Here is a 14,357-nt window from a genome sequence, read left to right on the forward strand (position 1 = left end):
TTTAGACCAAGTCGACTGGACATCTTCCAGACATCCAGCTTCCAGACAGTTAGGGTGTGACCAGGCTGGCATGGGGGCAGTTAGGGGGCGACCAGGCTGGCAGGGGGCCAGTTGGGCGACCAGGCCAGCAAGCAGGGGCAGTTAGGGGTGATCAGGCAGGCAGGGAGCCAGTTAGGGGGTGATCAGGCCGGCAAGCAGGCGAGCAGTTAGGAGCCAGCGGCCCTGGATTGTGAGAGGGATGTCCGACTGCCAGTTTAGGCCCCCATCCCGGCAGTCAGACATCCTCCAAGGGGTCCTGGATTCGACAGGGTGCAGGCAGGGCTGAGGAACGCCCCCTACCCCTGTACATGAATTTCGTGCACTGGACCTCTAGTATAATAATATTGGTGCCTTTTAATACAGAGGACTTTTTCAAGGAACAGATAGCTCTTGGACAGTTGTAGTCTAGTCATATTTTCACCAAGAAATAGTAAGGTAGACAGACTGAAGGAGTAGAAATGATGGGGCCTGGTGTAGAAAGGAAGCAATCAACAGCAACTTTTCAAGTAATTTACAGGAACTCTTCATAGTCCTTGATCAGAACTGAACCTCATAACTCTATGGTAGATTGCATTATTCCCATTTTTTTCCAGAAGTTCTGAGGTCCAAGGTCATGTGGCTGTTTACCAGCAGAGCTGGCCTTCCTCGCTCTGCCTCTAACCACTCCTGGACTTCATGCGTTTACCCTGGGCTGTGTACTGGGGAGTTTGCATCCATGAAGCCTGAATGGAGTCCTTGATTCGCTGCCTGGTTCTAAGATTGCGGTGCTCATCACAAGTTTAGAACATTTCACCCACATTACCTATTAGTCACCTGTGTGAGTGAGGTGAGTCTGGTTCTCCATTCTGGTTTAATGTTCACAAGAAAATGGGGAAGGAAACTGCACTGCATCCCAGGTTTCTAAGTGTGTGTAGACAGCGGTCTGAAAAGGCGATCTTGTGTTACTTGTGACCTGCTTCTTTATTACAGCATGGATTTTCAGCTCAACCGTTTCTTGATTATGTTTTAGAATGGATCAGTGACATCCTAGTCAGAAGTGAACAGAATCCAAAAGTCACTTGTTCAGTGTTAGGATGAAAAATACTTCCAAACCAAAATGAAGCACATGTCTTCTTGCTTATTCACATGAAATGCCTTTTCCCAGGACTTGGGCCGTCACGGTGATCGTCATGGACTCTGCGGCTGACCTTAGGAAGGGCTGGAGCCAAGCCATATGTCACTGTGTCCCGCGTACCTAACCCTAGGCCTGGTGTGCTCCTTTTCAGCAGATATTTAAAACTGCTGCTGTGGTTTCTTGTGTTTTCTTTTTAATAGTGCTGTTTCCTTCCTCACTGAGATGGTGGAAGTTCTTAGGCCTGTCCTTTTACCCAGTAGGCCAGAAACCAGGTTGTCCAAGGAGTAAGGTAATGAACTGATTGGTTTTAAATCCCAAGTCTGCCCTTATCCAGCAGTGAGATCGTGGATTTGTGACTTACCTAACCTGCCTCCTTGTTTATAAAGGGGGGGTTGGTTTAAAAACTTTGCCAAAGGATTGATTTCACTAAACGAAATAATACATATAAGTAATACCTGGTCCAGTGGATGTACCTGTAAGTGGGAGGTATTTCTTGGGGGCTGACTAAGCCCAGTCTTTACTTGGACTCTGAAATATTTATTGTGACCTCTGTCCAGAGAGGTCTGTCTTGCTTAAACCCCGACTCTAGGATTCTTAAAGTCACCTGGAAAGAGATTCCCCTGTGTAAACAATGATACTGCTATGAATATGACAAGATTTAGGTAACCTGAATGCTTTCCTTCCCTGATTATATGTCAGGGATGCTTGCAGGGAAGTTTCCAGAAAGAATGTATTGAAGGAATCCCAAGCTTTTCGTGGATAATCCACACTATGTCTGTGAATTGACAGTGTGGTACCTGTGACTGTTACAGATGCTGTGCTGTGATCTGCTGAAGTCGGTGTCTGATTGCAAGTAAGTGGCCAAAGTATTTGTCTGCAGGGTGGGGGGCAGTGCAGTTAGGTAGCAGGAGCACTCAGACTTTTTGAACTGTTTGGCAGTAACAATTATTTTTCTTCTGTAGCATCTTTCTCCAGTCCTATAAGAGAAGAAAGAAAACTAATTCAATGACATAAGTAAGGATATTCGCTTACTATATTTTATATTAAACAATAATACTGATAGTGTTTATATAGACATGATATCTAGAGAATCATTTTTTCGAAATTCATTTTCATTGTGAGAAGGAATATTAGGTATCTTTTGCCAAATTTATCTGGTTAGTAACTATAAGCACTATTGATCATAAAGTCATACTTTTTATTATTATATTGGAACAATACAAAGACCTACTAGATGTAACCTAAAAGTTTTCTGTGTTTTGGGGGTTTCCCAAAGAATTTCTAGGCCTGCTAGATTTATGTTTTAAGTTTAAAGTTTTTCTCTCTATTAAAAAATAGAAAACTTAGAAAAACTGATAAATGGCAGTTCATCACTTTCCCACTTTTTATTTCCAAGTCATTATCTTGTTTCTGAATATGGCATTGCAACCCAAGTTTTTTTTTCTTTTCTTTTCTTTTTTTAACGTTTTGCAGTAAAGCATTTGAGATAAGTCCTAGTGTTGAGGAAATCCTGAATCCTAGCACCCTGGGGTTAAAAGAAATACAGTGACAGGCTGTGAAATAGTGTTGTCATAACTTATCAGTGGCTAGTAAATAGGGTAGTTGCCTTCTGACACCATTTTGAGTGAAGGCAGTTTAATTGCATTGCCTCTGTTTAGATAAGCATTTGGGATGTGTGAATGCTGTGGTTAAAGTATTTCCATTCTATGAGATTTGATTTCTCAAGTGATTTTTCTTTCTAAGTTCCACTTTACTCAAAAGTTATTTGGACAATGTCGTTCACTGTTTGTGTACATGGAGAAACAGCTCTAAGAGTGTATAAATCCAGTGACTGTAAAAATCAAAATTTGCAAACACATGATTGACAGTTGGTGATTTACCTCCATGCATCACCCCCCCCCCCAAAATATTAAAATCCTATGAAAACAATTCTGATTAAGAATTTTTAATTTTTAGTTGTGTTATTTTTCCTTGGAGAAGACTCCCTCCCTGCCACATGAAGATCTAGTTTCCAGGCATATCACATTCATGCTTCCAGCCTCATTGCTTCCTGTCGCATAAACAGTGAACACTTAACCCACCAAGCTTTTACCACTTCGAGAGGAGGACGGTAGCTATTTGAGCTAATTTTTGCTTGCTTTGTCAATTCACATTTTCTACTAGGTTGAAAATCCACTCTGGTTTGCAGTGGTGATGGGTTTTATCCTGATAATTCAACCTTTTTGATTTTCGACAGAGAAGAGTTTTAACCTTAGCAGTCATGTAGCACTTAAAAATGCAAAACAAGAATTTGACTCTGGCTCTTAAAATGATACTCTGCGTGCTGTTTTTGTGGAATGGGTGGGCCACATGGATGGATAGTTTCTGTTGCAATTGCAACAGCTGTCATAAAACCAGTGCTGGAAGGGACCTCAGAAGTCACCGATTTCAAACCTTCCTTTTTGAAGAAAACCAAGGCCCTGAGATAACAAGGTTCTCTTCAAGGTCATTCAGTTTGTTATTTTTTCATTCTAAGGGCTGGCTTTCCCCCCACCTGCAGTTCTATATACACTAGAGGCCCAGTGCACAAATTAATGCAAGGGTGGGGTCTAGCCGGCCCGCCCCGATTGGGGCCAATCAGGGCTGGGCCGGGGGCCGGGGGCGTGCAGGAGGTCGGCTGCCCAGCCCCGCCCCCAAATGGGGTGGGGGTGGGGCTGATCGGAGCCACAGTATGTGTCAAAGAAACTGGTTGTTCCTGTCATTCTGGTTGTTTCCGTCATTCTGGCGTTCTGGTCGCTTGGCTTTTATATATATAAATTACAGGCCCAGTGCACAAAATTCGTGCATGGGGGGGGGGGTTCCCCTCAGCCCAGCCTGCACCCTCTCCAATCTGGGACCCCTCAGGGGATGTCCGACTGCCGGTTTAGGCCCGATCCCCAGGGCCTAAACCAGCAGTCTAATGTCCCTCTCACAATCCAGGACTGCTGGCTCCTAACTGCTCACCTGCCTGCTTGCCTGATCGCCCCTAACTGGCTCCCCCGCCAACCTGGTCACCCCCAACTGCCCTCCCTGCAGGCCTGTTTGCCCCCAAATGCACCCCCTGCTGGCCTGATTGCCCCACACAGCCTGCTGTTCAGTCATTTGGTCATCCCTCACTAACTCCCCTGCCGGCTTTTTTGCCCCACTCAGCCTGCTTGTTCAGTCGTTCGGTTGTCCCTCACTAACCCCCCTGCCGGCCTGGTCGTCCCACTCAGCCTGTTTGGTTGTCCGTTTGGTTGTTTCGGATGTGACAGCCCCTGGCTCTTTATATATGTAGATTGTAGCTTTTATGTATAGTTCCAGTTGATTTCTGCTTTCCTCTAGTAAACAAAAAACTTTTTCAATTATGCCAATGGCATTAAAAGAATTTGGATAATAGTTACTCAAAACATTTGTGTGTATTAATGGAGTGATTTAACTGTGGAGGAAGTTTTTTGTTTTGTTTTTTAATATATTTTTTAATTTATTTCACAGAGGAAGGGAGAGAGAGAGAAACATCAGTGATGAGAGGAATCATTGATTGGCTGTCTCCTGCACACCTCATAGTGGGGATCGAGCTTGCAATCCATGTGCCCTGACCGGGAATCAAACTATGACCTCCTGTTTCATAGGTCAACACTTAACCACTGAGCCATGGGCCGGGCTGGAGGAAGTTTTAACCTTTGTTAATTTCAGCCTTTTTTCTGATCATTTGATTAGCATCTGATATAGATGTGAAATCTTAGTCCTTTACAACTAAAGATGAAGTATATTTCTCATAATTTTTCAGATAATACATTACCATTCTTGACTTTCTTAAGGAAAACTGTATAATTGTGGAAGAAAAACATGTTTTGATTTGCCCTACCATTTTTTGAACATGACTTTTATGTACCAGGTACTGTGCTAATTCTGCACTTAGGCACTAAATTTATCAGTTCTTCACAACAGCCCAGCCATGGAAAGTGAGGTGCAGTGAGGTTATGTAACCTAAGTAAGGTCTAGGACTAGTAAGTGAGAGAGCTGGCTTTGAACTCTTGAAGGTGGGGGTGGAGGTGGGGAGAGTGGGGCCCCAAAGCCAACTATATCTAGAGCAATGTTCTTTCTCTTAATCCACCTTGCCCCACTGCAAAGATGAACCTCATTGTCATATCTGTGCCACTTGGGATGTGCTCTTTTGAAGGCCCAGGATTTATATAGAAATTGCAGTTCTACTCCACCCTTTACTCCCTTTCCTCCTGCCCGTCTTGCCAAGTTTGGCAAATGTCAAAAGCACACACAGTCACACGTCCATATTTGAATTTTTAGTCCTTCCATCCTCATCCTGGAGGTTTCCCCTATTTTTTTCTGACTTGCTAAGCTATGCATTTTGAAAGATATTACATATATTTATATTTATTATATGTTATATTTATTCCCCCTCATTTCCAGGTGTTACAGGAAGTTTTCAGGTTATCTGGATCTAGAAGTTGACCACTCCCCCTTAATCTTTAAATTGAGAGAAAATATTGCGGTCACATCATAGTGCCGGCTAATGAATTATTTGTGTAGATGTAGAAAAGATAAATATTTATTGATGTGATCAGAGGAGTGAAGTTTAGTGAGCTTTCCCTGACATTGACATACATGGGCCATCCAATTGTCCATCTTTTAACAAATCTCACTTGAGCTCTGTTGGCATAATTAAATGGGCTTGATAAACCCTCTCTCTTTTCTTTTCCCCAGATGCCTGACACCTAGCTGTCAGGCTTTGAAACCAAAACACTTCCTTGCCCAGGTTAACTTAGAACAGTGAAGCCGGCTCTTAGCCTCATGCCTCTCACACTCTCATCTTCCCTGTGGACAGACGAGGTGGCTGTGACACTGAGCCGGGAGCCAGCTGAGGGGAGCCACACAGTCTTCAGATGAATCTAAGCTATCCCTTCACAGGGACCTGCCTTGAGGAGATGGGGTTGCTGAGCCACCTTCTTGCTCAGTGTCCTATTACTTGACTGTTGAGCTTTTGTTTATCTCCTCTGCTATTGGGCAGGGATAAAGTAGCGCCTCATCTTCCCTCAGAATCTAAAGTCAGTCCTTATGGCAAAAATCACGATACAGTCCAAATTAAATCTCCCCAAGACGTGATGTGTTAATGATGCATGCTGGGCTATTTTAAGGGGGGTTAGGGGGAAGGCCAGTTTTTCCTCCAATATTGCAAGATCACAATATTTAAGGTGATAATGTAATAGGCCATCACTCAGAGGCCATTTTACAAACAAACAGCAAAATGAGAATTCCATTCACAAGAAACATGAAGAGGCAGGAAAACCTTAGCAAACAGCAGGTTCACACCTATTTCATAGACTCAAGGTGCTTTCACTCAGAATAGTGGGCAGTTATTCAAACTGTTTATATTGGGTTTTCTGTTTTGTGGGTGTTTGATGACACCTTATAATTATCACATTTAATTAATTGATTGCCATCTTGGATATGTGAGAATTACATTGGATAATCATTGTGACAAATGCTCTATAAACTAAGATCCCTGTGGTTGTCATTAATGCAATTCTCCAACTATTTCTGGTTCCAGGCATGTGGTAGGTTTTCATATCTCCCTTGAAGTTAGGTAGGGCCAATGGGACAGAGCAAAAGTGGCATGGTTACATCTGAGTAGAAGCGGTAAGTCAATATCAATATCAATATCAATATCAATATCAGTATCAGTATCAATATCAATATCAATATCCCTTCTCCCTTTCCCTCTGCCATGACAACATACCAGAGTGTGGTGACCACAGATGGAGATGAGCAAGAAATAAACGTGCTGTGGGAGCCACTGAATTTTGGGGATATTTGTTATTGCAGTATAACTTAGCCCATCCTGACTGATGTACACACACGCATGCAGGTCTTATGTGGTCTTGTGCTATTTGACACAGGGCCTGAGCCAATCAACAAGGCTTATGGTGAGGGTACAATTTGAATAGAGTATTTAAAAGGAATACTTTCAAACTTTAATGGGAAAAAGATAGCCCCAAGATCCTTCAAGAATATGTTTGAGTCATGCCCTATTTCCACTAACCTAACATGAGCATTCATAGAAAAGGGGGAAATTGCTACTTAGTGAGTCCCTTCTCTGTTCCTGGCACTAATTGCACAAATGAACTCATTCAATTCTAAGTAGCACTGGGAAGAACCTTGGGTATTATTTCTATTGCTCAATATAGAAAGTAAGCCTGAGAGATATTCAGTGTCCCAGGTCACACAGCTAGCTAATAAGCAGATGAGAAAATTATTTTAGAGGCACAAAATGCTACTTTAATGTACAGTGACAATTTCAGCTTAGATCTAGAAATTGGATAGGAGTACCTACTTGCTGAAGATGAGTTGCCCAACTTAAGGGTTAATTATTCTTATTCTGAGTTTAAAGGGGAAAATATAAATCATCCCCACTATATCCTTGACCTTTCTCAATGACCTTGACCTTGCAAAAAAGTCACCAAAATATAAACTTCAACATAACAAAGCCCTAACTCCCCTGGCAATTTGGAAGTTAACTTCCTCCTGTTTGGGTGGAATTGTTGGCTAGATGTTGTTTTACCAGAGCTGTCTATTTTCATTGTTTGATTCATTATCCCTAATTTACATTATATCTTTTCTCAACAACAAAAAAAACAGCAATCCAAAAGGATGTGTTATCAGAATACTACACCTTTAAAATTCAGATTTTTTAAAAAATTGCTAATCAAGCATAAATATGTTCATGTTTAATATAAAATAGTATGAATAACCAAGATCAACATGTAATTGCTTAAGAATGTCATTTACCACACATTATGAAGCCAGCCATCTTATTTTAGTTTGTTATACAGCTATATGAATTCATCCTTGCATTTCTGTGCATGAACGTGGAATGAGAGGTGAGCAATTTTCCAATTTTTTTTAATGAGGGGCTCTTTTAAAATCTGGTTAATAGTTCTCAACCTGGCCCTCACCTCAGACCGAATAAATCAAAATCTAGACATTTGGGTTCCAAACAAATTTTTTTCCCAAAACTTCGTATTTGGTTCTAAAGTAAATCAAGGGTTGGGAATCATTGGGTTAAAATCATGGACTCTTGCTGATGAGACAGACTTGGATTCAAATCCTGGGCCCACTGAGGAAGTTACTTGATGTTTTAATTTTGTCATCAGTGAAGTGGGAATAGTAGTAGCATCTACCCCAGACATTTGTATTACGCAAAGAAGTGTGTAATATGTGTAGAAGAGCAGAGTCCGTAGCCAAATCAAGCACCCAGTGAATTGTTAGGACCTGCAGATATATTAGCTTACATTCCAATGGGGCTTTGCAGGTATGAGGGAGGGTTTTGAGAGGAGCAGATTATCCTGGAATATTCAGTGGCCCACAGTAACCATAAGGGTCCTCATAAGAGGGAGGCAGGAGGGACACAGAAAGGGACATGATGACCAAAACAGAGAGGTTGGAATGATTCAAGGAGGGGGCTCGAGCCAAGGAATGGAGGCGACTTCTGAGATCTAGAGGAGGCAAGGTTCTGCTCTGAAGGAATGCCAATCTGTCGACACCTTGATTTTAGCCCGAAAGACCCATTTTGGACCTGGCTTCCAGAACTCATTTCCTCCCTCCCTCCCTCCCGGTCTCCCTTCCTCCTTCCCTTCCTCCCTCCCTCCCTCCCTCCCTCCCTCCCTTCCTCCCTTCCTCCCTTCCTCCCTTTCTTCTTTCCATCCCACTGGAAGCACTTGCCTCTTCAGCCCCAAGCACTGCACTTAGGCTCTGGGTATGCAAGAGAAACTTACAGACTCACGTGAGAAACACCTTTAAGCCATTACAATACAACATACAAAGAGAGCAAAGGGAAACCAGCAAGCCAGTGGTGCCAGGGAAGCAAGGGTGAGTCCTATTTCTCAATCACATAGGTGGTGCCTGATAAATATGAATTATTGGGTGATTGATTTGGCTCTGTTTGCTCCCCAGGGCAAGCATCTGCTCTCATGACTAACTGAGCATGTGGGTAAAGTAGTTTGTAAACAATGAAGCACAAATGTAAGGAAACGTGCCTGGGGTCACCTGGCAGGTGAAGTACCTGAAGCAATGGTGACACATAGTAGGACCTATGGAAACAAATGTGCATTGTGAAAGCATTCCCTCCTTTTTCTTCTATTCAGTCCCAGAGCCGGGTCACACTGCAGCCAGGAGACCATATGTTCATGAAAATTCTGATCGCCTACAACTTTTCTTTTCAGGGGGAATCTGAGGTGTACCCAGACACACTCGCCATTCACTCTACTCTTCTCCCACCTATATGATCCCTAGCGTATTTTGTGGATTCTTCCCCTAAAGGGCTTTCCTTATCATAAAAGATATTGGAGACAGACAAAACAGAGTTCCCGTGTGACTTTGGGTGAGTTTTTTTTTTAATATGTTTTTTATTGATTTTTTTTTAGAGAGAGGAAAAGAGAAGGAGGGAAGGAGAGAGAGAGAGAGAGAGAGAGAGAGAGAGAGAGAGAGAGATGTTTCCTCTGGCACACACTGTGACCGGGGACCCAACCTGCAACCTGGGCCTGTGCCCTGACCGGGAATTCAACTGGTGATCTTTGCTCAGGGACGATGCTCAACCAACTGAGCCCCACTGGCCAGGGCTGGGTGAGTTTCTTAATATGCCTGAGGCCAAAGTCTTAATTTAATCCTCACATTTGTATGATTACTTACCTACCTCATGAAGGCTCTTAGGAAGATGGCAGATAACCAAGCACCTACTTTGGTGCCTACCAGATAGTAGAAACTCAAAGAAATTGTGTTCTAGTCATCTACTAATTTTTAACAAATGACCTCAAATTCAGTGGGTTATAACAACCATTGCTATATTCTGTGAATGTAGGGTCAGGTGATTGAGGGAAGGCTTGGAGGATGGCTAGTTAGTAACTCCCTGGCTGAAATGGCTTGAGAGGGCAGGCAGATCCACTGCCAAGATGGGGCCCTCACCTGGCTGACAGCCCGAGCTCCCCCTGGCCCTTCCTTGGGCAGCTTGGTCTTCCTCACACAGAGTGGCTGGGGTCCAAGGGACTGTGCCAGAAGCTGCAATGGTTCCTATGATCTAGCCCCAGAAGTCCCTGAGCGTAAGTGCCACCATAGCTTCTTGGTCAAGCCGGCTCTGTTTCCAGGGGAGGGAAATTAGACCACACCTGTTGAAAGGAGGCGGACCGATGGATTTGCACCTGGCTTTACCCAGCCAAGAACAGCAAGTACTTCTATTCCGTGTGGTCCTGGAGCATGAGGTCAGCGCAAGCTGCTGGGCTCTGTGCTGACCAAGGGTCTACTCAGCTCAGTCCCACAGCTGCTGCAGCCGGGAGCAGCAGCTGGGCCCTGCCTTGTCTCCCGTGGCCTCTCACTGAACTGGAGAGAGCAGACTGCAGAGCCAGCCGTGGGACCAGCTGTCCCTCGGGACTCTACTTTTTCTTTCCTTTTTTTTCCTTTTTTTTCCTTCTCTGTGTGTGTTGATAACTTTTATCTATCAATCTATTTACAGTTCTCAATTTTATTTTACTGGTAATCCTTTAAGTACTGGTTTACATTTTTGCAGTTTTATTGAGATGTGATTGAGACACAGCACAGTATAAGTTTCAGGTGGACAGCACAGTGACCTGTATTTAGTGGTAAATGATTATCACAATAGGTTAACATCACCACCTCATATATTTATAAAAATCTTTTTCTCCTTGTGATGCGAACCTTTAGGGTTTAACTCAGCAACTTTCAAATAGAGGAGTGTTAACGACGTCATCATGTCATGCAGAACATCCTGGTACTTACTTACCTTGTGATTGGAAGTTTGTACTATTTGACCACCTTCATTCAATTCCTCCACCCTCCACCTCTCATCACTGGTACCACAAATCTGATCTCTTTTCTATGAGGTTTTTTTTTTTTTAATTCCACATATAAGTGAGGTCATACAGTATTTATTTGCCTTTCTCTGTTTGACATATTTCACTTACTATAATGTCTTCCAGATCCATCAATGGTGTCCCAGATGCCAGGATTTCTTTTTTATGGCTGAGTAGTATTTGTGTGTGTGTGTGTGTGTGTGTGTGTGACATTTCCTTTATCCATTCATCTGTCAGTGGACACCCAGGCTCTTTCCACGTCTTGGCTATTATGAATAGTGCTACATGGACTGCACTCTTCTAAGCTACTCAAATGCACAGCCGTAGCAAAACCTCTGGTTATGTTAGTGAACAGAGCAACTTCATGAATAAACTCGCATTCTGTGCTAATTCCTTAGCTCTGAGCCCCCTGGTGTGAAACAACTTGATGGCGATTTTATTTATTTTGTCTTCTGGATTCTATCTGGGAGTCCTGGCGAATGCTGAAATGGTTTTGCATAATGTAAAGACTATAGGTTTCTCTCCAGTTCTGGTTCAGTTTTTGTTTCATAACTTGGACTTCCCATATGTATCTTGCACGGACACATTTTTCTCTGTCCTTGAGGCATCTGTATCTATTCACTATGCAAGTGTTTAAAGTCTTAGCTCGTCACTTTCATTCTCTTCCTTATTTGACAGAACCAGCATTTCTCAGAGTGAACATTAAAGGATGTCATATGTCTGTGAAAACCCTGATGTCAAAGAGGCCGAGGAAATGCTGACCGGCTTCAACAAAATCCAGCAGACCCGTTTCTTTGCTGCAGGACTTCTCAGGACCTTTAACAAATGACTGTGTATGTTGTATTTCAGAGAAAATAGTGAAGGTCACATTTCATGGATTGTACAACCCTAGACCCTTTTCAGAGAGCACCCCCCACCCCCCCCAAGGACTTATGTTCTATGGAACACACTTTGGGAAATGTAGGCCTAAACTGATGCTCCTTTGTGGTGATAGGGGAGATGCACGGGGCACACCATTGTGTGAGTGTGTACATTTCAGGTTTCTGCACACCTTCCCTTCCTCCAGGCAGAGTTGAGTGCAGCCCTCTCCTGGGGTCCTGGGGGGCAGCCTGGTAGAGTAAGAAATTGGGGTTCCATTGCAGTTTCTCCTCTTAGCTCTGTGATCCTGCGCAGGTTAGCTTCAGATCTCCCAGGTACGATATGGGGTTAATACAACTTCCCAAGCTTGGGCAGTGGTAATACACACACAGGTGGGGCTGGAGTAGGTACCAGGATATGCCAGCTTCCCTTCCCAATCCTGGGACTGATCCACCACTGGGGACAATGAATGAACGCGCTCGCCCCCTAGTGGGCATTGCTGTCTCTGCCACCCGAGTCCACCCATCCTGATAGAGGACTGGATGGCTCCTATTGTTGGCTCCTTAGCGACTGTTCCCCATTGGTCTGTGGGTGATTCATTTTAGACAAATGAGTCAAGAAATTATTTGAACGAAGGTGATAGATTTGAGAGCAGAGATTGTGGGTTCTCTCCCCAGCAAGAGACGAAGTACCATCCCCATTTTACAGATGCTGGCCTTGAGGTCACACAGATGTGACAGGGTGACTCTGGGATTCATGGATGGGCCATTTCCACACAGCTGAATGCTTTGTAGACAACCAGGATCAAGATCCTCTTATTCCCTTTATCAGATGTGGCTCTTAAATGGGAGAGGAGAGAGGTGCGATTTGCCTGATTCTACCTGTGATTCAAGTTTATCTCTAATACCTATCGGCCTTGCAAATAGTAGGCAGTCAGTGATAACAAAAGTTATTGTTTTTTGAGAGTGCGGTCTGCCAGAAAACATCGTAAGTGCTTTACTTCTTTAATCCTTACAACAAGCCTTGGAAGATGGCAGACTGTCTCTCAGTCCCATGTTAGAGCTGAGAAAAGAAGCCCAGAGCATTTGAGTAACTTGCTTAAGATCACACAGCAAATGCAGGACAAAACCAGCAATCAGACCAACACAGTCTGATTTCGCACCTCGACACTCCCACCACACCCCACCCTGCCTTTCTGAACATCCCTTCTCGGCCACCGTGGTCGCAACAAGTATTTACTGGGTCCCCGCTGTGTGCCCACCCCTGTGCCAGGAGCTGTGGAGGGTACAAAAGATTCATGAAACTATTTGGTATCTATGATTGCTCCAAAATTGGTTTTGACTCCATAATAAACGGTAAAATCCCCGAGGAAAACACTGAATGAGGACATTTAAAAGAGCAAGTTTTTCAGAGTAGGAAGAAACTGGTTAATAGCAGGCTGAAGGGCAAACATGTTTGAAAAAAGAACCAAGGCAGGGAAAACCAACCCTGTGTTAGTGACACATACGATCTGTATGCCTGTGAGCCGGAGGACGGGAAAGGGGAGAAAGCCATCTTCCCGGGCACACGAAGCCTGGCAGTTCATGGGGACCATAACACAGTGTTAAAGGGGAAACCCTGCCTGGAGGGCGGAGGTGGACTTTAACAGAAACCGGGTCAGGTAGGTGCAAATTGGAAGCGGGGAGATGCAGAGGCACGATCTGAGGAATACATTTACCCAAATATCAGATAAATAATAAATTATTAAATATGTTAAAAGCTAAAAGGATCTTTGTGTCTGCAAGGCTCTTACATTCAAGAGGAAAAAAATGGCCGGTTGGTCTGGTCCGAGAGGGTGAAGGGAAGGGAATGGAGCCGGTCTGGCTGGACCAGTCCTTCTTCTGGCGACGGAGATCACCAGGCTCAGGCCACATGCAAGTCCCCCCGGGGAAGTGAAGGAACAAGGTAACAACACCAGGGCCCGTGAGAGAAGGGAATTCCCTGTCCCGCTCTCCTGTGCCCAGGAGCCCCAGGGAGGGAGCTCCCTCTGCCTGGCACGGGAGGGCTGGGCCCACCAAGGCCCTGTGTCCCTCCAGGCTGCCCTCAGCCCCTCTCGACCACTTTGTTTCCACCTGCTCAGGACAGCGGGAGGCGAAAATCTTCAGATGGCTGCGCCCGGGGCTGGGAGAGGCCCTTGGAAGATCGCCTCCTAAGCTCTGTGGCCCCTCTGCCACCTCTCTCACCAGTTTCTACCCCACGGGCAGGAAGGAAAGACTCGAGCCAGTGCAGGAAGGAAAGACTCGGGCCAGTCACAGCTCTGCCCCTGGGTCATCTGGTTTGGAAAAGGAGAATGAGGATGGTGGCACCTTGCTGGGCCCTGCAGGTGCTGAGGCAGGTCTGCTCGGCCAGGGGCTGCGCTGGACGGTCCTGTCCCGTGGAAGTTACAGTGTCAGGGGCTCCGCCTTCGGCCCCTCCCTACCTGTGTCTCC

At 44.5% G+C, this 14,357-nt stretch overlaps 1 long non-coding RNA gene across 1 annotated transcript; it reads left to right on the top strand.

Annotated features, from left to right (window-relative positions):
* Positions 1–358: 358 nt before the first annotated feature.
* LOC111826942 lies at positions 359–13,611 on the top strand. Its single transcript, XR_002830393.1, has 3 exons — positions 359–2,006; positions 2,116–2,167; positions 11,710–13,611. It is a non-coding gene; the product is annotated as an uncharacterized LOC111826942 (long non-coding RNA).
* Positions 13,612–14,357: the final 746 nt, after the last annotated feature.

The sequence above is a fragment of the Myotis lucifugus genome, unplaced genomic scaffold (assembly GCF_000147115.1).
Source record: "Myotis lucifugus unplaced genomic scaffold, Myoluc2.0 scaffold_112, whole genome shotgun sequence".
Classification (NCBI taxonomy): Eukaryota; Metazoa; Chordata; class Mammalia; order Chiroptera; family Vespertilionidae; genus Myotis; species Myotis lucifugus.